Source organism: Gossypium arboreum, chromosome 6 (assembly GCF_025698485.1).
Source record: "Gossypium arboreum isolate Shixiya-1 chromosome 6, ASM2569848v2, whole genome shotgun sequence".
NCBI classification, from domain to species: Eukaryota; Viridiplantae; Streptophyta; class Magnoliopsida; order Malvales; family Malvaceae; genus Gossypium; species Gossypium arboreum.
Genome location: NC_069075.1, coordinates 60,882,310 through 60,907,135, shown reverse-complemented (window position 1 = coordinate 60,907,135; position 24,826 = coordinate 60,882,310).

The window sequence follows — 24,826 nt, the reverse complement described above, 5'->3', positions numbered from 1 at the left end:
CCATTTCGATGCCATAACACTTTCACTAATGCAATTCTCTTATTTCTCAGCTCTTTGATCTCACGAGCTAAGATTCGAATCAGTTCTTCATTGTACAATAAATTTGGCTGAATTTCAACTTCGATCAAGGAAACAACATTTGAAGTGTCGGATCGATATCTTCATAGCATCGATACATGAAACACATTATGTATCTTCTCTAACTCAGATGGTAAAAATAGTCGATAAGCAACTGGTCGACTCGCTTGATAACCTCATACGGTTTAATGAATGGCAGACTCAATTTCCCTTTTCGACCAAATTGCAATATCTTTTTCCACGGCAATACTTTCAAAAACACTTTATCCCTGATCTGAAACTTAATATCCTTCCGTTTCAAGTTTACATACGATTTCTGTCGATCCGATGCTGGTTTCAATCTATCGTGAATTACTTTCACTTTTTCTTCTGTTTCCCTGATCAGATCAACTCCATGAACATTTTTCTCGCTTAGCTCAGTCTAGTACAACGGTGTTAGACATTTACGACCATATAGAGCTTCGTATGGTGCCATCTGAATACCTTATTGAAAGCTATTGTTATAAGAAAATTCAATCAATGGTAGATATTTCTCCCATCTACCTTCAAACTCAAGTATGCAACGTTGCAACATGTCCTCAAGTATACGAATAACTCGCTCGGATTGACCATACATTTTAGGGTGAAATGCAGTACTAAAATGTAACTTTTTCCCCAATGCCTCTTGCAGTTTCTTCCAAAATCGTGAAGTGAATCTCGGATCTCTATCTGAAACAATAGAAGTAGGCACTCAGTGTAATTTCACAACTTCAGAAATATACAACTCAGCCAATTTATCGAGTGAATAGTCTGTACACAGTGGAATGAAATGCGCAAATTTCGTTAATCTATCAACAACAACCCAGATTACATCTTTCTTTCTCGGAGTTAAAGGAAAACCCGAAACAAAATCCATAGTTACTCTATCCTATTTCCACTCAGGAATCATAATAGGTTGTAATAAACCAGTCGACACTTGATGCTTAGCTTTGACTTGCTGACAAATCAAACATTTCGAAACAAATTCTGAGATATCCCATGTCATGCCATGCCACTAATAAATTTGTTTCAAATCATTATACATTTTTGTGCTTCCTGGGTGTACTGATAAACAATTACTATGTGCTTCGTTCAAAATTGTAACACCGAACCCGAGACCGCTGCGGTGCGTTTTACACGAGGTTAACAAGCCAAAACCACTTATGGCAATCGACCAATTTGACATTCCTGTGCAAGTTGGAAAAGCTGCGTCATTGTCGCCTTTAAAAGCATATCTCGAGTTTCACAACTCGAAACTGATTTCGTAAATTTTCTCTGAATTTAGACTCATATATCCATCCATGGATTTATTTCTAGAATTTTGGTCGGGCCAATTGGTACAGTTTATTAGTTAAAGTCACCCATGTTACGTGGGTCGACTACACCGACCTTCGCGTTACAACTTGAATATCTCTCTGCATTGTGGTTTCAATACGTTTGTTTCTAATGAAACTAGACTCAAAAAGGAATCTTTACATATAAGGAATTACTTCTAATTCATTCTGGATAATTTATGGTAAATTTTCAAAGTCGGGACAGGGGACCCAGAAACTATTCTGGTCCTGTCTCACGAGAACTTTAATATCTCTCGGTATACTGTTCATATAATCGTTTCGTTACTTTCATATGAAAATAGACTCGTCAAGGCTCGATCGAATAATTTATTCACTATTTAACACCATTCCTACAAATTTTGGTGATTTTTCACATCCACATCACTGCAAATGGCAAAGATCTGCTTTTAAGGTAGGCTTTACCTATATTGTAGTTCCCATGGACCAACTATAGTCTAGTCATACTTAGGTCCACATATGATCATATTTAGCCATTCCAATGGCTGATCATGTGACCAACTCTCTCATTCCAAACCATAATCACATCATGAAACCAAATATAATTACAAACCACATATGGTCAAATTCCATACTCCACTTTTACGAACCATTTTCGCATGGCCGCACACATATACATCACAAAGTACTTAAAAACAACCGAGGGTAGTCCTATACATGCCATATCCAAAACTCAACTAAAGGAGTACCAAAAAGGGCTTTGATAGTGTGGTTGACTTCAACTTCTATGATCCCGAATCCGATTGCTAACGAGCAAAATCTATAAACAGAGAAACAAAGAAACGGAGTAAGCAATTTATGCTTAGTAAGTTTCGAGCCATAATATACACACAACCAAAGCATAGCATTCAAGTAGCTAAACAATAATTCATATGCACAATTTCTCAAAGACATGCTTACTTCACAATCCCAACTCTTATATTCATACAGTAATAACGGCTTAGTCAAGGCCGATAACTCATTTATCATTGGAGCGAATACGCACATACACTTACTCATAGTGTGCAAAGCACACACGAAACGTACCTTGTTGTTGGGAATTTCACAAGCGTATTAACTGAAAATTTTTACAGCAAGTTCAAAGTTCTCGAATCACATACCTTCGGAGTTTATCCGGATATAGCTACTTGTTCAAACACCTTCGGGACATAGCCCGGTTATGATAACCCGCACAAATGCCTTCGGGACTTAACCCGGATATCACAACTCGCACAATTGCCTTCGGGCTTAGCCCGGATATCATAGCTCGCACCATTGCCTTCGGGCTTAGCCCGGATATCACAACTCGCACAATTGCCTTCGGGCTTAGCCCGGATATCACAATTCACACATTCATACACATCTTTGTTTCAATTTCATAACAAACTTTTATACACAATTTACTTAATCAAGAATATCATTTCGGCTCAATGGCCACATATAAGGGCACAATTTCGATTGCTTATTACTTCGTTCAATCGAATCAAAATCTAAGTTTCGATACTCGAAAACTTACCTCGGATGTTGTCGAACGATTCCGATGGCTATTCGACTACTTTTTCCTTCCCTTTATCGGATTTGGTCCCCCTTTGCTCTTGAGCTTAATTTAACAAATAATTTGATTCAATCATTTGAGTATCGAAAAGAGGAACTCAAGGCACTTAGCCCACATATATTCACTAGACATTAAAGTCACATAAGTACGAATTCATGAATCGACTCAACACACAAAGCCTTCAACATGCTTACTCATGGCGAACAACACAACCTCTTAGGCACTCATTCATGGCCGATTATGCATGTTGATGTTGAGGCCAATTACATGTTTAACACCACACATGAATGGCACACATTTTACTAGCTAATGCTTTACATATTGTAGCTCAATACTTATAATATAGCATCAAGCACTCATATGGCCGATTATACTTAGTCATACTTGCACCAAATCAACAATAAATTCCAAGATTTTCACATCATATGTGTACTAGGCCGAATGTACTTGCAATTTCACAAACATTCTTCAACATTTTCTTCTTTAAACAAACATATTTATCACTTACTTCATAACCAAAACATCATGTGCAAACATATATACACATATAGGTGCAAGGCCGAATTCTCAAGGTGTTCACAACCATCCAAAACACAATTTTTAACTATCATGCAAGAAGCATAAACCATGCCCATGAGCATACCATGGCCGAATACCTCACACACCATGCTCCTTTTAATTTTTTTTTTGGTCATGGTTAAACAAAGGACTCAATGTCCTACTCAAGAATACTAAAAAGAAATTTCAAGAGTAGTCAATCCATCATTACATGCATCATTAGCAAGCTTCACATTTAACATGCAATGGCTTCAACACAATACCAACCTTGGCCAAATACCATTTCCATGGCATAACAAGGATTTGAACCATGGCTAACATGAACATCAAGTTAGCAACTAAAACATGCATGAATCTCATGACACAACCTCATACATACCTTAATCTTGATGCAAGTATAGCCAAATCTCCTTCTAGATCTCTTCTAAACCAAAAAAATGGAGCAAAAATCCCTCCTTCTTCCATAGTTTTGGCTCAAAGAAAAGATGAACAAATTTTTTTCTTTTCTTTCTCACAACTCACGGCCAAGGGGGGGATACCACACTCACACACTTTTTTTTTTCATTCTTTTCTTACCCATACACCTTTGTTTATTATTTCTCCCTAATGCACCAACAAAACATGTTTATGACATGTTTTGCCCATCCTCTCTTGCCATGGCCGGCCACCACCTATAAAAAGGGGGGTATTTGACATGCAAGTCCATTATTTTGCATGCATGCTTTAATTAGTCATCACACATTTCCCTATCATACTTTCAAAGTTTACTACTAGGCCCTTTCTAGTGAAATTCACATTTATAACACTAAATCAAATCATCAAAAATGTCACACACAATTTAACACATATCATAGGAATCAAAATAAATTTTAAATTATTTTTATGCCTCGGTTTTGTGGTCCCGAAACCACATCCCGACTAGAGTCAATTTTGGGCTGTCACAAAAATCATCTGAATCAACTCTGAATTTCTCGGAACACATATTTGATCTTCGAATCTCAAACAATCATATGAATCAACTTGAAACTCTGAATAAGAAATTGACTCACATTGAACCATTTTGCTTGCAACTCATTTTAAACTTCTGACCTTCACAAATCTGTTGTAGAAATAATGGTCTTGCTTTCAACTCGGCTACTAACGAACTATTATCAGACAAAGCCAAATGTGTGTTCAAAGCATGTAAAGCAAATAAGGACATTCAGCTCAAAGCATCAGCAACTACGTTCACCTTCCCTAAATGATAATCAATTACCAAGTCATAGTCTTTTAACAATTCTAACCATCTCTGCTGTCACAGATTCAATTCTTTTTGAGTCATCATATATTTCAAACTTTTGTGACCAGTATAAATATGACATTTCTCACCGAACAAATAATGGCGCCAAATTTTCAATGCGAACACAATCGTAGCTAGTTCTAGATCGCGCGTTGGATAGTTCTTTTCATGCGGCTTTAACTTTCTTGAAGCATAAGCTACAACTTTGCCTTATTGCATCAAAACACAACCCAAGCCATTTAGCGATGCATCACTGAAAGTTATGAATTCTTTACCCGACTCAGGCTGAACTAACACTGGAGCTTCAATCAATAAAGCTTTTAACAGCTCGAAATTTTTCTAGCATTTATCTGAAAACTCAAATTTAACATCTTTTTGAAGCAGTCTTGTCATCGGAGTTGCAATCATCAAAAATCCTTTTACAAATAGTCTATACTATCCCACTAGTCGTAGAAAACTGCAGACCTCAGAAACATTTATCGGAGGCTTCCAATATATACTCGCAGATATCTTACTCGGATAAACCTGGATACCATCAGCTGAAACAATATGTCTCAGAAATCCAACCTCTCGTAGCCAAAACTCACATTTGCTAAAACTTTACAAACAACTGTTTATCTCGCAAAGTTTGTAACACAATTATTAAATGCTTGGCATGATCAGATTCATCACGTGAGTAAATCAAGATATCATCAATAAACACAACTACAAATCAATCTAAATACTGCTTGAAAATTTGGTTCATTAAGTCCATAAAAAATAGAAGGTGCATTCGTTAGTCCGAAAGGCATTACAAGAAATTCGTAGTGTCTGTACATCATTCTAAATACAGTCTTTGGCACATCAAAGTCTTTAACTCACAACTGGTAATAACCCAATCTTAAATCGATTTTTGAAAACACTGTTGCCCCTTTTAACTGATCAAACAAATCATCAATCAGTGGTAGAGGGTATTTGATCTTACTTTGTGTGTTCTTTCCTCATTTTATAGATAATCGAAGCTAGCTCGGGTCGGGGATCATCGGGAACATCATCACACTATCAATCAACTTGTTGGTACTGTTGATGCTTTGTAAATATGATATATGGCTTGTATAGGATAGTGATATGATGATGGGTTTTGAGATATGATACTAGCTGTGAGATTTAACTCATAAATGATGTAAATGTTATAATGTATTTAGTCATTTGGTTGGCTTATTTTATGAGTTTGGTAAGTGAAATATGATGTATAGAAATGACATGTTTGTCATGGATGTTTTGATGATTAATTGGTATGATTTGAGGTTTAAAGTAGATGATAAGATGATGAGAAAAATGCATAGAGAAGATCGGTGAAATTGTTGGTAATGGCATATTGGTTTAATATGTTTTGGATTATGATTTGAGTAGTGAAATGGATAGATTTTAAATGGCATGATTTGTATGCAAAAATAGCATGTTTTGGTTGCCTATAAATGTATTAAAATGGTCCGAAATGTTGTGGTTTAGGTATGCTTGAAGTGGATGAGAAATGTGGCTTAAACCAAGCCTATTTGCACCCCATACGGTTGAGCACACAGGTGTGTGGCTCGACCATGTGTCTGCTATAGTTATACAAGTCAATGAGTTACACGGCTTTGACACACGGTCGTGTCTACTAGCAGTGTGTGACACTTAGGCTAGAACATGGGCATGTGGTCGACCGTGTGGCCATGGCACACGGGCATGTATACCCTCTAGATTTCACACGGCCATGGCACACGGGCATGTCTCCGGCCGTGTGATGCAAGTCAGTATGTATGCCCTGTTTCCACACGGCTTGTGACGCGGGCGTGTCTAGTGATCATGAGAGGCACACAACCTGTTCACACGGGCGTGTGATCCTTATATGCATGAAAATTTTATATGTTTCCCAAAGTTTTCAAATGTTATCAGTTTAGTCCCAAACCTCTTTCAAGCATGTTTTAATATCTCATAAAGCCTTATAGGGGACAATATAATTATGTTTGATTGATATTTAATTGAAAATGGCATTATGTTTGATAAATGTATGTCATATGTTGTGATTTTATCGGTAATGCCTCATAACCCTATTCCGGCGTGGACACAGGTTCGGGGTGTTACAAAATTTCTGCAATTATAGATTGGAAGCCTCCAAGAAATGTATCCGAAGGCCATAGTTTTATGGGACTAGCCGGCTATTATAGATGATTTGTGAAAGGCTTCTCGATGATTGTGACTCCGATGACACGATTGCTTCAAAAAGATGTTAAATTTGAGTGGTTAAAAAAGTGTCAGTAGAGCTTCAAGCAATTGAAAGCATTATTGACAGAAGCACCAGTGTTAGTTCAGCCTGAGTTGGGTAAAGAATTCATAGTTTTCAGTGATGTATCATTAAATGGCCTGGGTTGTATTTTGATGCAAGAAGGAAAAGTTGTAGCTTATGCCTCGAGACAGTTGAAGCCGCATGAAAACAATTATCCGACACACGATCTAGAGTCAGCCGTGATACTGTTCACTTTGAAATTTTGGCCTCATTACTTGTTTGGTGAGAAATGCCATATTTATATTGACTACGAAAGCTTGAAATAACTGATGACTCAGAAAGATTTGAATTTGCAACAGTGGAGATAGTTAAAATTGCTAAAGGACTATAAATTAGTGATTGACTATCATCCGAGGAAAGTAAACGTAGTTGCTGATGCTTTGAGTCGAAAGTCCTTATTTGCTTTACGTGCTTTGAGCACATAATTAGCTTTGTCTAACGACGATTCAATAGTAGTCGAGTTGAAAGCGAGACTGTTATTTCTACAGTAGATTTGTGAGGCTTAAAAATTTGATAATGAATTGCAAGCAAAACGAGCTCAGTGTGAGTCGACTTTTGATTCAGAGTTTCGAATAGGGCCTGATGATTGTTTGATGTTTCGTGATAGAATATGTACCAAGAAATTCTGATCTCATTCGAAAGATTCTAAATGAAGCACACAATATTTGTTTATCAGTACATCCAGGAAGCACGAAAATGTATAACGATTTGACATATCTTTATTGGTGGCACGACATGAAACGAGATATCTCAGAATTTGTTTTAAAATGTGAGCATCAAGTGCCATAAGGTTTATTACAACCTATTATGATTCCTGAGTAGAAGTGGGATTGAGTAACAATGAATTTAGTATCGAGTTTGCCCTTATCTCCAAAACAAAAAAATACGATCTGGGTTGTTGTTGATAGATTGACGAAATCATCTCATTTCATTTCAGTACGTACAGATTTCTCACTTGATAAATTAGCTGAGTTGTATATTTTTGAAATTGTGAGATTACATAGTGTTCCCCTATCTATTATTTCGGATAGAGATCCAAGATTTACTTCGTGATTTTGGAAGAAATTACAAGAAGCTTTGGGTTCAAAACTGCATTTTAACACTACATTTCACCCGCAAATGGATGGTCAATCCGAATGAGTTATTCAGATACATGAGGATATGTTGCATTGTTGCATTCTTGAGTTTGAAGGTAGCTGGGAGGAATATTCACTACTAATTGAATTTGCTTACAATAATAGCTTCCAAACAAGTATAAAGATGGCACCGTATGAAGCTCTTTACAATCGTAAATGTCGAACACTGTTGTACTGGAGTGAGCTCAGCGAAAATAAGATTCATGGGGTTGATCTGATCAGAGAGACTTAAGGAAAAGTGAAAGTAAATCGCGATAGTTTGAAAGCATCTTCAGATCGACAGAAATCGTACACAGATTTGAAACAGAAAGATATTGAGTTCCAGATTGGCGATAAAGTGTTTTCGAAAGTGTCACCGTGGAAAAAGATATTGCGATTGGAAATTGAGTCTGCAATTTACTAGACCATATAAGATTACTGAACGAGTTGGGCCAGTGGCATATCGACTATCTTTAACGTCTGAGTTAGAGAAAATACATAACGTGTTTCATGTGTTGGTGCTTCGATGATACTGATCTGATCCTTCACATGTCATTTCCTTGACCAAGGTTGAAATTCATTCTGATATGTCATATGCTGAAGAACTTATTTGAATTTTAGCTCGTGAGATCGAAGTGCTGAAAAATAAGAGAATCGCATTAGTGAAAGTATTATGGCATCGACATAGGGTTGAAGAAGCTACATGGGAACCCAATGATGCTATGAGAAAACAATACTCGAACCTATTCACTGGTAAGATTTTCGGGGATGAAAATCCCTAAAGGGGGAGAGTTATAATAGCCTGTTTTTAGCTAAATCAGAACTGTGGTTTTGGAACCCCAAATTCGATGCCAAAAATTTATTTTAATATTATTTTTGGTATTTACACGACGTTATTTGATATGTGTGAAAATTCCATGAGCTAATTTTATCGATTGGTTGGTTAATTTGATAAAAAGGATTAAATTGCGTAAAATGAAAAAGTTGCATTCTACTTGTTAAAGGTGTTTAATTGTTATGATTTAATAAATCAAAGGTCCTTATAATGTTATTAGTCCATGATTAAAGTAAGTGGACAATTATGGCCATCCATTATATGTTTTTATATGTTTATAACAAAGGTTATTATGGTAAATTAGTAATTAAGTTATAATTTAATCAAACAAAGCCAAAAATTAATTTCATTCATCTTTTTAGCAACCGAAAATAGAAAAGAAAGAAAGGGTTTGAAGCTTTCTAAGGTTCGGCACACTCCTCGCTTGATTAAGGTACGATTTTAGCTTGGTTTTGGATGATTTCTATGTTTTTCTAATCGTTGCAGCTCAATCTAGCTAGCCCGTACCTTTAATTTCAAAACTAGTAAAGATTTTGAGAATTTCCATTGTTGACTCTATGTGTGCTTTGATGTTTAATGTTGAAATATGAAAGATTGATGATAGTTTTACATGTTTTGTTAAGTGATTTTTGATTAAAATGCATAATAGGGATTAAATTGTGAAATGTACAAATTGTGCGGTTGAATGTGAAATAAATGAAATTTTTGGGCTACTAGGGACCTATATATAGTTTTTCCAAGCATAGGTTTTGTTGAATTGTGTGAATTTTGTCTATTTGTGAAATAGGGACTAAATTGATTAAATGCGAAAGTTTAGCGGCTAACGTGTAAAAATGCCCAAATGTGTATTTTTGGATTAATTGGATGAGTAGATGAATAAATAAGTTAATTTTGAATTCATATAGATCACGAAAGAAAGAATTCTGATTTAGATCAGGGAAAAGCAAGGTTATCGAGTAGTCAACCCAATCCATCAATTTCGAATATGAGGTAAGTTTGTATGTGATGATTACATTATAAATGTATGTTAGAATGCTTTAATATTGCATAAATTATTACAATGGAATTATGAATGATGTATGAATTATGAAAATAACTTTACGAATGCATTCGATGATAGAAACGGAAAGTGTGAAAGCTCGGTTGAACCTTAATAATAGTTTTGGGTACTATTGACATGTCAGTAAGTGGTATGTTGAGTTGGCTTCGGGCCATGATATTAGCACTTCAGATGCGTATTTTATCAATTTGGCTTCAGGCTATGAATATCAGATGATTTGGCTTTGGGCCATGATAATAGTTCTTCGGATAAGTTACCTTGATTTGGCTACTGGCCATGGTATAGGTACTTATCGTACGAGACTCCTGAGTATCTGATTTCTATTCCGAATAGCTCAACGGGTAAATGAATGATTGGGTTGAGAAAGAGGTCAGTACGAGGTGATACAGGTATGTACAGAACCTATTCGAGTATTTAATAGTGAAAGTTCGATGAGTTTGTATTTGATCATGTTTTGAGACATGAGAATGGTTTGTAGTTAATGTGTATATGGTTTTGTCATGTGTAATTGGTTGATTTGCATTTATTTGATGAATTAAGTTATTCAGATATAAGCTTACTAAGCTATGAAGCTTACTTCGTGTTATTTTTTTTATGTTTTATTGTGAATCAAGGCTTGCTAGGATTCAGGAGTCGTCGGGAACATTATCGCACTATCAAACATCTAAGTTGGTACTTTTGGATTATACATTTATGGTATATGGCATGTATAGGTTAGTTGTGGTATTTTGCTTGTGATTATAGCCATGAGATTTGGCTTGTAACACCCCAAACCCGGCTCAGACGTTATGGCCGAATCTGGAGCGTCACATTGAAGTGTTTTAGCGAAAACCTTGTTTTCGTTGGAAACACTTCCTCAAAACGAAAAACCTTAATTACTTTGTAAAATCTCTTTTCAGTTGCGGAAACTTTATTTAGAGCATATGATTTCATGAAAACTCGTCATTTAAAAATTGAGTTGCAGAAACGTAGTAGTTAAAAATAGTTATGTTTAGGAAACCACGTTCTACTTCTAATAAATATAAAGCATAAAAAATGATAATAATCCTAATTTGAAATATTAGCCAGAGGAAATACCTTATTACAACCCAAATCAAATAGAAAGAATTTAAAATCAATATATTAAAAATTACATAAAGACTAAGTCTAAACTTTTTATGCTAGTTGGCCACCTTCGAGTCCTTCCATCTGTCGAACTGCCTACTACAGATGACCTGAAAAGTTTAGAAAGAGGGGGTGAGTTTTGAAAACTCAGTGCGTACAACCCTCAACGAGTATAAAGCAATCGTTAGTCATTTTGGGCCAGAGCCCAATTCAATAACGGTGGTCTCTAGGCCTTAACCCAAATTAGCCTTGGTTGGGCCAAAGCCCACATCGTAATAATATCACAACAATACCATACATGCAATGCAATGCAGCGCAATCCCATCCCAATAATCCATCCACTACACACCAGCTCCATCCCCCGACACATCATGTGGGGATATAAATATCGACCCACCCAACCGATACACATCTATGGAAGCTCGGTTTCGGAACTACCTTCATATACACATTGGGCTTAAAAATCGTCGGTGGATCCAATATTATCAAACAACCATGCGATCCTCATATACTTCCTCCGTTCCATAATACCCAACCAATATGCAACCTAAGCAGAATATCATATGTATGAAGCAGATATGCATGTCACATCCATAAAACTTACATTCAACACCTAGGAGTATTTCGGTCATTTCCGCCTTAGGAGCATTTTGATAATTTTTCCTTTTATTATGGTTTTCACTTACCTTGGCCCGTTAACAAATCCTGTGAGCTAAGATGAATGAATACTATGCACCAGGTAGGATTCTAGAGAAGAGGAGGTGAGTCATTAAGATCGCTTAAGTACCAAGCTCTCCCCAGATCCAATCCTAAGCATGCATATACCCGTTACCACCCTTAACCTTATGACTTGTCCATGGCCGCAATATATTACTTAAGTTTTATGTAGTCATCATATACTAGGCCCAAAACCACTTACAAAGCCCAGTCAATTTCACATACCTGTATATGGCCCACTAGGCCCAATCATATTTATATGTCCCATTAGGTCCAAATCACATTTATATAGCCCATTAGGCCCAATTCACATTTATAGTCATGCTCACATACGATTTTTCATCACATAGCATCAATTATCAATTTTTGCCTATTATGGGCCAACAACCTATCAGGCCCATTAAGCCTATTTTGGCCCAGTTGGCCAATTCACAGCCCAAGCCCATGGAATCGCTCATGGGGCCTCAGACAACCTATCAGTTTCCATCTCATGAGTGTTCACACACTCGAAAGACTGCCGTAGTCAAACTTTCAGCTTTTTGGCATTTCGATTTTTTGGCATTTCGACTTTTGCCGATCTACTTGTGTATGCAGTATGTGTACACACCTTCGGCTTTATATCCAGTTATCATAGGGTAGAAGTACATACTTTATCACTTGGAGTACTAAGTATTCATAATCGTCCGACCCTATATTCAACGTTATATTCCACTAGTCACATTCCATTAATTCAAAATAAATCCACTACTTACCGAAGAACCACCTATAATTACCTTGACTAGATTAATCGACTGCGATCTGCCTATGTAACTCGAGATCTGAAGTAATCCCCCTTTCGCATCCAGGCGAAAAGTCCCTAACGGCTGACACCTTACGTCTCTTAAACTTAGGAGCCTCTATCCCAACCTCTCTGCTAGAACCCCCTTTTTCCATCAACGATCACACTCTTGAATGAAAGGGAAAAAGAGAAACAAATGGAGAAATCGTAGGTTAAAGAAAGTTTTTGAAAGAATAAAGAAGAATCGGCTTTTAAGAGTGTAGAAACAAAAGAACTTAGAAATATTTAACAAAAGTCGAAGAAGATCTAATTCACTTACCGATTGCGAGATTGCTTGTCAACAAGAAATAAAACCCCCAAAGTGTATGAATCAGCTTTTAAATGAAAAAGAAATAGTATGCTATGTTGAAGAGGGAAGAGATTGATTCGATTAAAATAGGGAAGAAATGATCAAGAATTTTGCTTAAAGAAAAGAGAAGGTGATATGCGACTGAAGCACACAAAAACAACAAATGCCTTTATTCGCCCGTATGACACACATATTTATACTAAAATAAATAAATAAATAAAAATACACCTACACTCCTCAATTGACTTAAACTCATCAAGATAATTTCCCTTCAAATTCTCCAATTTTATCACCATCATATCTACCCTTAATCCTCATCCTAATCCTGTTAATTTTAGCCAAAAATTCCAATTTGAATTGAATTCAAATTGCTTCCACCGTATAGCACTTGAGTAGCAAAATTAAAATCTTCCTTTGCGCGCGGCTCCACTCGAACTCCAGACCTCAAGGTTACTCTACCTCCCCACACACTGCTGGCCACTGCACAACATCCTTTCTTACGCTACCATTCGGTCACAATTAATTATAAGGCATATATGCCTAAGCCTCAGTTTTCTTAAAGAATAAAAATTTAAACTTTGCCAGGCCTGGGATTAAAACCTGCTCCCTTTTATAACCATAGCATGCTTCACGCTACTGCACCACAGACACTTATGTGCCATATTCCATCCCTAACTATTTTTAAGGCCTATTAATCCACAACCTGGTTATTCTAAAAATATTTGCTACCATTTAGATTCAAAACCCTGATCTCTTGGCTACGCTGTTTGTCCCTTGCCACCAAGCCACAAGCTCTTTTGTGTCATTTCTCCTCCCCAATTAATTATAAACTCTTTCTGCTAACCTCCAGGTTGTCTAAAAAAAACCCACAACTTCTGCTTATGCTGCAACTTGAACCCAGCACCTCTCCTTACTCTTAACGCCATCATGCCACTGGGCCAAGCACATCCTTGTGTCAAATTCCAGCCTAACATATTTATAAAGCCTAAATGCTAGATTCCCTACTAATCTTATGCGCAATAAAAACAATTTTTCGAAGGCCAGGACTTGAACCCTGGACCTCCTGCTTACTACCCACACCTTTTGCCATTAGGCCACATGCTTCTTCGTGTCAGATTTTACCAGGCCTTATTAATAAGCCTTCCACCTAATGCTCAAGGTTCTTTAGAAAAAAATGAAAAATTTTGCTAAAGCCTTGGATCGAACCCAGGACTTTTTTCCACACTACCAAACCTTCCTAAATAATTTAACAATTAAACTAAACACACAATTGTAAAATATTTAAACACCTTTCTTTTATTCAAGCGGCCTTCTAACCGATCCCAAACACAAGGCCCATTACTTTTAGGCCCAAAATCAGGGTGTTACATGGCTTGTAAATGATGTTAATATTGATGTGTGTTTGGCTATTAGAAATGGTTGTTAATGACTTCTGTAAGATGTTTATTATGCCTTGTGAGATGGCTTGCTTTGGCATGGTTGTAACCAAGACATTATGGAAGTTAAAATTGTTATTTGGATTATGGTGGATGAAAGCTTGAGAAAGGTCTTATTGGGATATGAATTTTTATGTCAAATTGGTAGTTAAATAGTATATATTACAGTGACTAAATTAATTGAGTTTAGAATGATTTTCAGTTGTGAATATTAAGTTGGTATGTATGTTGTATGAATTAAGGTTAAAGATCACGTTGTTTTGGTATATATTGAATAAGTGAAGTGGTTGTATTTGTATAGCATGAGTAATGCATGAATTGGGATTGATTTGGCTACTCTTTGTGTATGGAAATTGTACATTTTCCTTGTGTAGGTACATTGAAGTTGGGGTGGCAAATTGGCTTTGCGAATGGCCTATTTTTGTCCACACGGGCAGAGACATAGGTGTGTGTCTCAGCCGTGTGCGAACACGGCCGTGTGTCCCTTGATGATGCTTTAGAAATCAAGTTAGTGAATTACACGGCCTAGACACACGGGCGTGTGGTCGGCCATGTGGCCTAGTCAGTGTACCCTCCAATTTTCACACGGCCTGGTAGACGGGCGTGTCTTCAGCCGTGTGATACAAGTCAGTATGTATGCCCCATTTCTACACGGCCTGAGACACGGGCGTGCCTGGAGCCGTGTGAGGCACAAGGCCTATTTACACGGTCGTGTTACCGCTGTATGGTTGAATTTTTTTTAAGTTTCCAAAAATTTTCATATGTTATTTGGTCCCGAACCACTTCTAAAGCATATTTAAGGCCTCGTAGGCCCTTATAAGGGACAATGTGTTTGTGATTAAATGGTATTTGAGTATGAATGCATATATGTATGAGTTATGTACGTTAAATGATGTGTATTGATCGGTAATACCTCGTAACCCTACTCCGGTGACAGATACGGGTTAGGGGTGTTACAAAGATCCACGGGGTAGATTTTATTAGAGAGATTGAAGAGAAAGTAAAAGTAATTTGCAACAGCTTGAAAGCAGCTTCAGATCGACAAAAATCATCCATAGATTTAAAATGTAAAGACATTGAATTTCATATCACGACAATGTATTTCTAAAAGTATCTCCATGGAAGAAAATTCTTCATTTTGGACACAAAGGCAATTTGAGTCCGTGGTTCATCAGGCCATATGAAAATATCAAAAGAATAGGGCCAGTGGCATATCGGCTAGCGTTACCGTCAGAATTAGAAAATATTCACAACGTGTTTCATGTATCGATGTTGCGACGATATTGATCGGATCCATCGCATGTAATTTCTCTAGAAGAGATTGAAATTCAACCTGATATGTCGTATAACAAAGAACTGATCAGAATTCTAGCTCGAGTGGTTAAATAACTAAGAAATAACCGCATAACTTTGGTGAAAGTGTTATGGCAATGTCATGGGGTCGAATAGGCTACGTGGGAATTTGAGAAAGCTAGGAGAAAACAGTACCTTAACCTCTTTACAGGTAAGATTTTCGGGGACAAAAATTCCTAAGGTAGGAGAGTTGTAACAACCCATTTTTACTTAAATCAGATCGATATGAGTAAGTGTTGCAATGAAAGTTACTACAAAGAAAACATGAAAGAGTGAAATTTAGTAATAAAATAGTTTTGGACAGCAGCAGTTGTGTGACTTTGAAAAATCACCAAAAATGGTGGAAATCGAATTATAGGTTGAATAAGATATTAAATTAAAGCTTATTGAGTCTATTTTGATATAAATGAAATGGTGTAAGCTAAATGATTTCATATTATGTGATATTTGAATTTTTGTGAGATAGAGTCAGAATGATTTCTTAATCCCCTGTTCTGATTTGGGAAAATCATTAAAAATTGTAAAAAATAATTATGTGATATAATTTATATGCTTAAAATCCTTAATAAGTCTATTTTTAAAAGAAACAAACATGAACATCAGCTGAATCCCATATGAGTAGATAACTAATTTTTAGTGAAGAGGGTTAGGAATTGTTGGGCAGCAAAATAGGGGTGACTTTAAAGAATAAATTATACTTATTCACTAAACCATAAATTCTGAAAATTTTATGGTAGAAATATATATGAGTTTAGTTTCTAAAGCATTAAGAAGATCTTAATTTTGAATTCTATAGCTCAAGATAAAAATAATTTAGTGACTATGACTCGAATGGATAGCTTGATATGAACATAAGTAAATAGTGGAATTATGTGCATTATGATTGTATTACCTTGAGAACATATTTTGAGAATTGGTGAAAACATTTTAATAAATTGCTTATTATTTTAATACAAGCTAACTAAACTATATAGCTTACCTCCTCCCTTGTCCTCATTTTATAGTGTCACCAAGCTAGCTTGGGGTACGGAGATCGTCGGAGATCCATCCACACTATCATCATTCTTTTGGTATTTTGAAATTCATATTTTGAATTATGGCATGTATAAAGGACTTAGTTATTTTTTGATATGTCATAATTGATTTGGCCTAAAATTTTGGCCTTTAATATTTGATAACTCATTTTGTATAAGGCCATCGATGTTGCCTAAGATTAGTTAAGTTATATGTTATGATGATGCATTTTGTGAGAGGCATGAGTTGGTTGAATGAGTGTGTAATGACTAAGTATGGAAAATGTGGTATGTGAATGGTTTTTTGAAGGACACGACCTTGGACAAGGGCATATGCCCCTATTTTTAAGAAATTTTCCAATGTTTTCCAAAGTTCTCAGTTTAGTCCTGGACCACTTTCATAGTATGTTTTGGGCCTTGTAGATCCATATCAGGGACTTAGTGATGAAAATTGAAATGTTTAATTTGGATGTAAAAATTATGTCTCGATTTGTACGATTGCATGTGTATGTTCTGGAAATGTCTCGTACCATGTTCCAGTGTAGAACACAGGTAAGGGGTGTTACATTTTAGTGGTATCAGAGTTATGGTTTAGTCGGTTCTCAAATGAACGTATCGTGTGTGTGAGTCTAACTATACATGCCATATAACTTGGGATAGTGTGATATCTCCTGATCTTGATAAAATTGTCTTGTTGAGACAAACATGCCTTCCAACCGAGATATTTTGACAATGTTGAAAGTAGTACTAAGATATTTGAAAATGTGTTTATGATGGTTCGAAACTTGACAAGGCATGAATAAAAATTCATGATTTGTATGTTATGATGTGCAAACTGAAATTGGCATAAGCTGAGAAACATGAAAAAAGTGAAATGGAATGAAAGTTTTCATTGTGAGAAGATTGTCTATGTTTGCTTGGTAATCATATGATGTTATGTTCCTAACTTGTTTGATTAAGTGAATGTGATAAGTGATCTTACTCAAAATTGAAGGAATGTATGTTTATGTACACTTGTTTGAATAAATGCAACCGGTAAGTTCGTGTGACATAAATATGTATGTAAATTTTCCTGAAGTGAATTATATGATTGTGATGATATTATGTTAATGATGGCTTCTAAGTTATATGTGTGTAATCATGAAAGTTATGTTAGAGGCTTTACGACCTCACCTCCCTTACCAATAGAGCTATATGCCATAAGAGTTATGAGATTTATATTGAATGAGCTCATAAGTGTGAAACAAAAGAGTTCAATGATGGAATAATTAATAATGCGATCAAAGATGAGAATGGTTTAGCAAGTACAAACAGTTCTAATGAGATATCAAAATGTTCTAAAGATCATTAGGATTGCATGATGTCATAGTTAAAGAAAAAGTTAGTCTTGGTTAATCGACTCAATTAGGTATGATGTCTAAAGTATGTATTTGCTAGAAATTCTCCTAGATCGATTTTCATTAGTGAACGGAATAATACAGGGTTCATGATGACAAAATTAGTCAGAGAAATGATATTTGAGTTGTAAAGATGTCTGTGTGTGACAGTTACAGTTGAGTAATTATGACGATCTCTTCTGGACATTCTATGTGCTCATATATTCTCAGAGGCATATGTAATTGCTCGTTTTCTGATGAAATTCTTATTGTATGAGAATGCTAGTTAACTAAAATGTTAGACGAAAGCCCTGTTTGTCTTGTTGGTTTATGATTAACATTTCTTTATGTATTCAGGATTCTATTTTATACGTTGGAATGAAGTCGATAGTAAAAAAATTATATAAGACTATTCTTCTATTTCTACTGATTATGGTTTTGTTTTATATATTCAAAAAATATATTATCTCTATTATAATGGAATTCCAAAGCCGGTAAGCATTGTTTTCTTCTGGTTTTCTATGAGGAATCATCAAATCTTTATTATTTCTTATGAGTTACGTTCTCAGACTTCTACTGTGGTATCGTATCATAGATTTCTTTATCTCAGTTTTTCCTATTATTCTTATTTTGTGAACTATCAATTATGGTTTATCTTTAAAGTGTGTTCTCTGGCTTGTGATAATTATGTCTATTATGATTATATTTTTGGTTCGATTCTAGGAACGTGGTGATTCTGGTATCTGGATTTCTCTAATTTCCATGTAAGGAATTAACATCGGCAAAGGCATAAATGATGGAAGCTCAAGCCCAAATTGTATGATAGTCCTCTTTTCACAGGTAAGTTTGATTAGAGTCAATGCGTTTTGTGACAGCCCTAAAGTGACCCTAGTCGGAAAGCGGTTTCGGGACCGCTAAACCGAGTCACCAAATTATTTGAATGTGAAATTTATTGTCTAAAATATGTGAATGTGAATGTGCGAAAATTTTTCAGCTTCGATTTAGTTAATTGCATGTGAATGAAGTACATAGGACTTATGTGAGAAAAATTAGAAATGTACTAGGCAAATGTAAAGTGGCCTAATAATGCATGTTATAAAAATGGTGGGTTTGCATGTCAAATTGCCCAATATTTGAGCTAATGGTCGGCCATGCTATGAGTGGAAACATGTCACAAACATGTTATGTAGTGATGTATGTTAGGAACAATAAAATAATGAGTATGGGTAATAAAGAAATGGAAAAAGGAAAAGAATGGAGAGATTGTTTCTCCCCCTCCCCATTGCCGTGAAGGTAAGAAAGAAAAAAAAAAGTGTCCATCTTTCTTCATAGCTCTTGGCCGAATGTTCTAAGGAAGAGAGAAAACAAGTTGTGTTCTTTGGTTTTCTTGGCGAATTGAAAGGAAGAAGAAGGAGTGAAGCAATCGGTCATCTTAGGTCACTATTAAGGTAAGGAAGATTGTACTAGCTCTTGAAATTTTAGTTGATATCAAGTGATTTTTGTAAACCCATGTTGAAATTGTGATTTTGGAATAAGTAAGGTTTTCGGCTATGGAGATTAATAAGGGTGATGGTCGTGTTTCATGCTAAATCTAGATGAACAATGGTAGTTTCCTTACATCTTGATGATTATGAGTTCCTTTCTTGGTTCTACCTTATATCCATGAAGTATATTTTTATTTGGTGTTGTTGGAAGTATCGGCCATGGTATATCCATAAGTATGACTTATGCTTATTGCATGGTAGGTAAGATTTATGTTTTAGATATATGTTTATATTTGGTTATAATCAACTTTGTGATTCGGCTCTTGCACATATATATATATATATATATATGATTGCACACGATGTATTGGTATGACCTATATATTATCTCAAGGTATATATTTACATATGATGGTGTTTCGGTTATGGAGTAAATGATGGATGCGTATTGAGTTATAATATGTAATGCATTAGTTAGTAAAATGTATGCCATTTATGCGTGGTATTAAGTATATAATCGGCCTCAACATAGACATGCATATTCGGCCATAGGAAGAAGATTGGGGTTGCATGTATTCGGTTAGAGGCAAGCATATTGATGCTTTTATCTTGGCTTAGAAAAATTCGGCCAAGGGGGAAATATTAGCTAAAATGTTGAGTTTGATTCGGGATTCCATATATATATGTGACTCTAATGCCTAAAGTATATATGGGCTAAGTACCTTGAGGTTTCCTTTTTGATGTTCGAATGAATTGTATAAAATTGCTTGATGTGATTAAAAATGCATATGACCATTGTGTAGTTGAGCTAGAAGGTGGCCATATGACCTATCAAACTCCTTGTCATATTCGGCCATAAGCTAGCATAACGAGACTTTAATAAGTTAAATTTGTTTGAATTAGCTCAAGAGCTTAGAGGACCACAGTTGGATAAGGAAAGGAAAAAGTTATCGAATAGCCACCAAACGTTCGACCACATCCAAATAAGTTTTGAGTAATGGAACTTAGATTATGATTTGATTAGATCATGTTTTAAGCAAATCAAGATCATGCTCTTTGTATGTGGCTATTAAGCCGAAATTTGTAAGTGTGATAAGTGTCTTGTGTTTGAGCTTTGATAATGAAAATGAAATATGAATGTGTCATGATTTATTGATAAATGTGCATGGTTATTCGAATGATGACCGGGCTAAGTCCCGAAGGCTTTGTGCTAAGTGACTATATCCGGACTAAGATTGGAAGGCATTTGTGCGAGTTACTAATCCCGGGCTAAGCCCGAAGGCATTGGTGCGAGTTACTAATCCCGAGCTAAGCCCGAAGGCATTGGTGCGAGTTACCAAATCCGGGTTAAGTCCCGAAGGCATTTGTGCGAGTTACTATAATCGGGCTATGTCCCGAAGGCATTTGAACGAGTAGCTATATCCGGTTAAATTCCGAAGGTACGTGATTCGGGAATGAATGATCTTGCTGTAAAAATTTCAGTTATTACGCTTGTAAAATCTCAACAATGAGGTATGTTTCGTATGTGCTTTGGAATAGTTGATTCCCTTCGAATAATATTTGCTCAGTTTATAAATGAGCTAACGGCCTTTGGCTAAGTTGATCTTTGTGTATGAATATAAGGGTTGGTAATGTGAAGTAAGTATGATATTGAGAATTTGTGCATATGAAATTATTTGTTTAGCTACATGAATGCTATACTTTGGTTGTGTCTAAATTCATGACTCAAACTTACTAAGCATTAAATGCTTACTCCGTTTCTTGATTCTCTGTTTTATAGATTTTGGTTCTTTAGCTATCGGACTCGGGATTTTGAAGTCAAAGTCGTCCACACTATCAAAGCTCCTTTTTGGTATACTTTTGGTTGAACTTTGAAATGGCATGTATAGGACTACCCTTTTGTTGTGGGTCATGGACCCCTTTGGATTTGTATAATTTTGGATAGCCATGCGAAAATGGCTTATGTATGTTTTGAGCATAATGTTATAATCATATGGTATGGACATGGTTATTGAGAGGTGTGGATATGCTTGGCAAGTATTGGCCATGGGAATGGTTAATCACTATCATAAGTTGTGCTATTTATGCAAAAAGGACTAGTTGAATCATGGAAACTATGAAATAGGTAAAGTCTACCTTAAAGGCAGATGCTGACAGCAGCTGTGATGTAGATTTGAAAAATCACTAAAAATTGTAGGAATGAAATTAAATAGTGAATAAATTATGTAAACGAACCTTGACGAGTCTATTTTCATAGGAAAGTAACGAAACGTTCATATGAACAGTATATTAGGAGATGTTAAAGTTTTCGTGAGACAGGGCCAGAAAGGTTTCTGGATCCCCTGATCTAACTTTGGAAATTCATTATCAATTAACCAGAGACATTTAGAAGTCATGCCATATATGTATAGATCCTTTTTGAGTCTAGTTTCTATAGAAACAAACGGCATCAGTATTGAAGCCCTGTACAGGGAGATATCCAAATTGTAATGCATGAAGGTCAGTGTAGTCGCACCTTGTAACAGGGGAGACTTTAACTAATAAACTGTACTAATTGGCCCAACAAAAAATTCTAGAAAAAAATATGTAGATGGACATATGAGTCTAGTTTCAGGGAAAATTTACGAAACTGATTTTCGAGTTTTGGAACTCAAGATATGATTTTTAAAGTGACAGTGACGCAATTAGCCAACTGCCTGGAATTTTTTTTAATGGACTGTGATTTTAGTCTGCAAACCCCTCGTGTCCGACTCCGGCAACGGTCTCGGATACGGGGTGTTACAATTTTATTGGTATCAGAGCTATGGTTTAGTCGATTCTAGGACTACCGTAGTGCGTTGGGTTTAGCTATACATGCCATTTTATGTGATTATTTGATAGTGTGGTGATTTCTGACATTTGCAAATGTGTTTATTTATAGTAATGGATCCCGATCCCGACCGAGCGATAGCTGATGATCTTGAGAGTGTAGCGCCTGCCCCCGTACAAGGGACAGTGCCAGCAGACTCTCAACCTAATGCTAGTAATCCGAATGATGAAACTAGACAAGCTTTCTATAGCGTGATGAATGATTGGTTCAACCAATACATTCGAACTAATACGGCTGTTCCACAACCTCCATTCCCGACAAATACCACCCCCGCACCTACAATACCTCCGAATCGACCAAATAAGGTCAAATAAGCCCCGATTGATAGAATCCGAAACACGGGCTACTGAATTTAAGGCTACGGATAGCGATGATGCCGAGCAAGCTGAATTTTGGTTGGACAACACTATTCGGGTACTCGATGAGCTATGTTGCACACCTGATGAGTGGCTAAAGTGTACTATCTCCTTGCTACGTGATTCTGCCTACTATTGGTGGAACACGTTGACTTCTGTCGTGCCCAGAGAGCAAGTAACTTGGGAGTTTTTCCAAACCGAGTTTCGGAAAAAGTATATCAGTCAGAGATTTATGGATCAAAAACAGAAGGAATTTCTTGAACTTAAACAAGGTTCCATGTCGGTTACCGACTATGAACAAAAATTTGTGAGGCTTAGCCGATACGCACGAGAATGCATTTCCTCAGAAGCCGTGATGTGTAAACGTTTCGAGGATGGACTGAATGATGATATAAAGTTGTATGTTGGCATCTTGGAAATCCGAGAATTTGTGGTACTTGTCGGGCGAGCTTGCAAAGCCGAGGAGCTCAGTATGGAGAAAAGAAAAGCTGATATGGGAGCAAAGGAGATTCTAAGAGGCCTTCCGGGAGGCCCTTTCAACAATCATCGAAAAAGTTTATAGGTGATTCGGGCCGGTCTAGAGACACTTCGGGTTTTTCTAGACTAGACCGTGATCGACCCCCTGTAAGTGCACGAGTCACTTCGGTCGCTAGTGTTGGAAATGACCGTCAAGACGAGCAGTGTCGACATTTTGGTAAATGGCACTCGGGAGTTGTAGATTCCATGACCGCTCTGTTACAAGTGCGGGTCACCGACCACTTTATCAAAGATTGCCCGAGGTGGTCTGAATAGAATGTAAATCAGAGTGGGAAACCGGGTGCTACCACTGCTCGGGGTAGACCATCTAGGAATACGGGCAATGCTAGCGGCGGTCAGAGAGGATCTAGAGATGCTACCACCAGATCTGAGGCTCGTGCTCAGCTAGGGCTTATGCCATATGCGCACGCGAGGGTGCTTCCTCGCCGGATGTTATTACCGTACTTTTACTCTCTTTGATACTAATGTGATTGCTTTGATTGACCTGGTTCTACTCATTCTTATATATGCGAAACCTTAGCATCCAAAGAAGACTTTACCTATTGAGTCTCTTGAGTTCGTAATTCGGGTGTCAAATCCCTTGGGTCGTTACGTGCTTGTCGACAAAGTGTGTAAGAAATGCCCCCTAGTAACTCGAGGTTCCTATTTTCCAGCGGACTTGATGCTTTTGCCGTTCGATGAATTTGATGTTATTCTTGGTTTGGATTGGTTGACCGTGCATGATGCGGTTGTGAATTGCAAAAGCAAGACTATTAATTTGAGGTGCGCAAATAACGAGATAATCCAAGTTGAGTCTACGGACTTAAAGGGGGTTGCCAGCTATAATATCAGCAATGTTGGCCTAGAAATATGTAAGAAAGGGGTGCGAAGCATACCTTGCGTATGTACTTGATGACAAAGAGTTAGAAAAGAAACTCGAATCTGTGCCAGTGATTTGTGAATACCCGGATGTTTTTCCCGAGGAATTACCAGGTTTACCACCTGTTCGGGAGGTAGAGTTTGGTATTGAGCTTGTACCTAGGACTACGCCGATTTCGATAGCTCTGTATCGTATGGCACCAACTGAGTTAAAAGAGTTGAAAGCTCAGTTGCAAGAATTGGCGGATAGAGTTTCGCTCGACCAAGTTTCTCACCTTGGGGTGCACCAGTATTGTTTGTGAAAAAGAAGGACAGAACCATGAGGTTGTGCATTGACTATCGTCAGTTGAATAAAGTGACAATAAAGAATAAATATCCGTTACTGCGTATTGATGATTTGTTTGATCAACTAAAGGGAGCCTCAGTGTTTTCAAAGATAGATTTGTGATCGGGTTATTA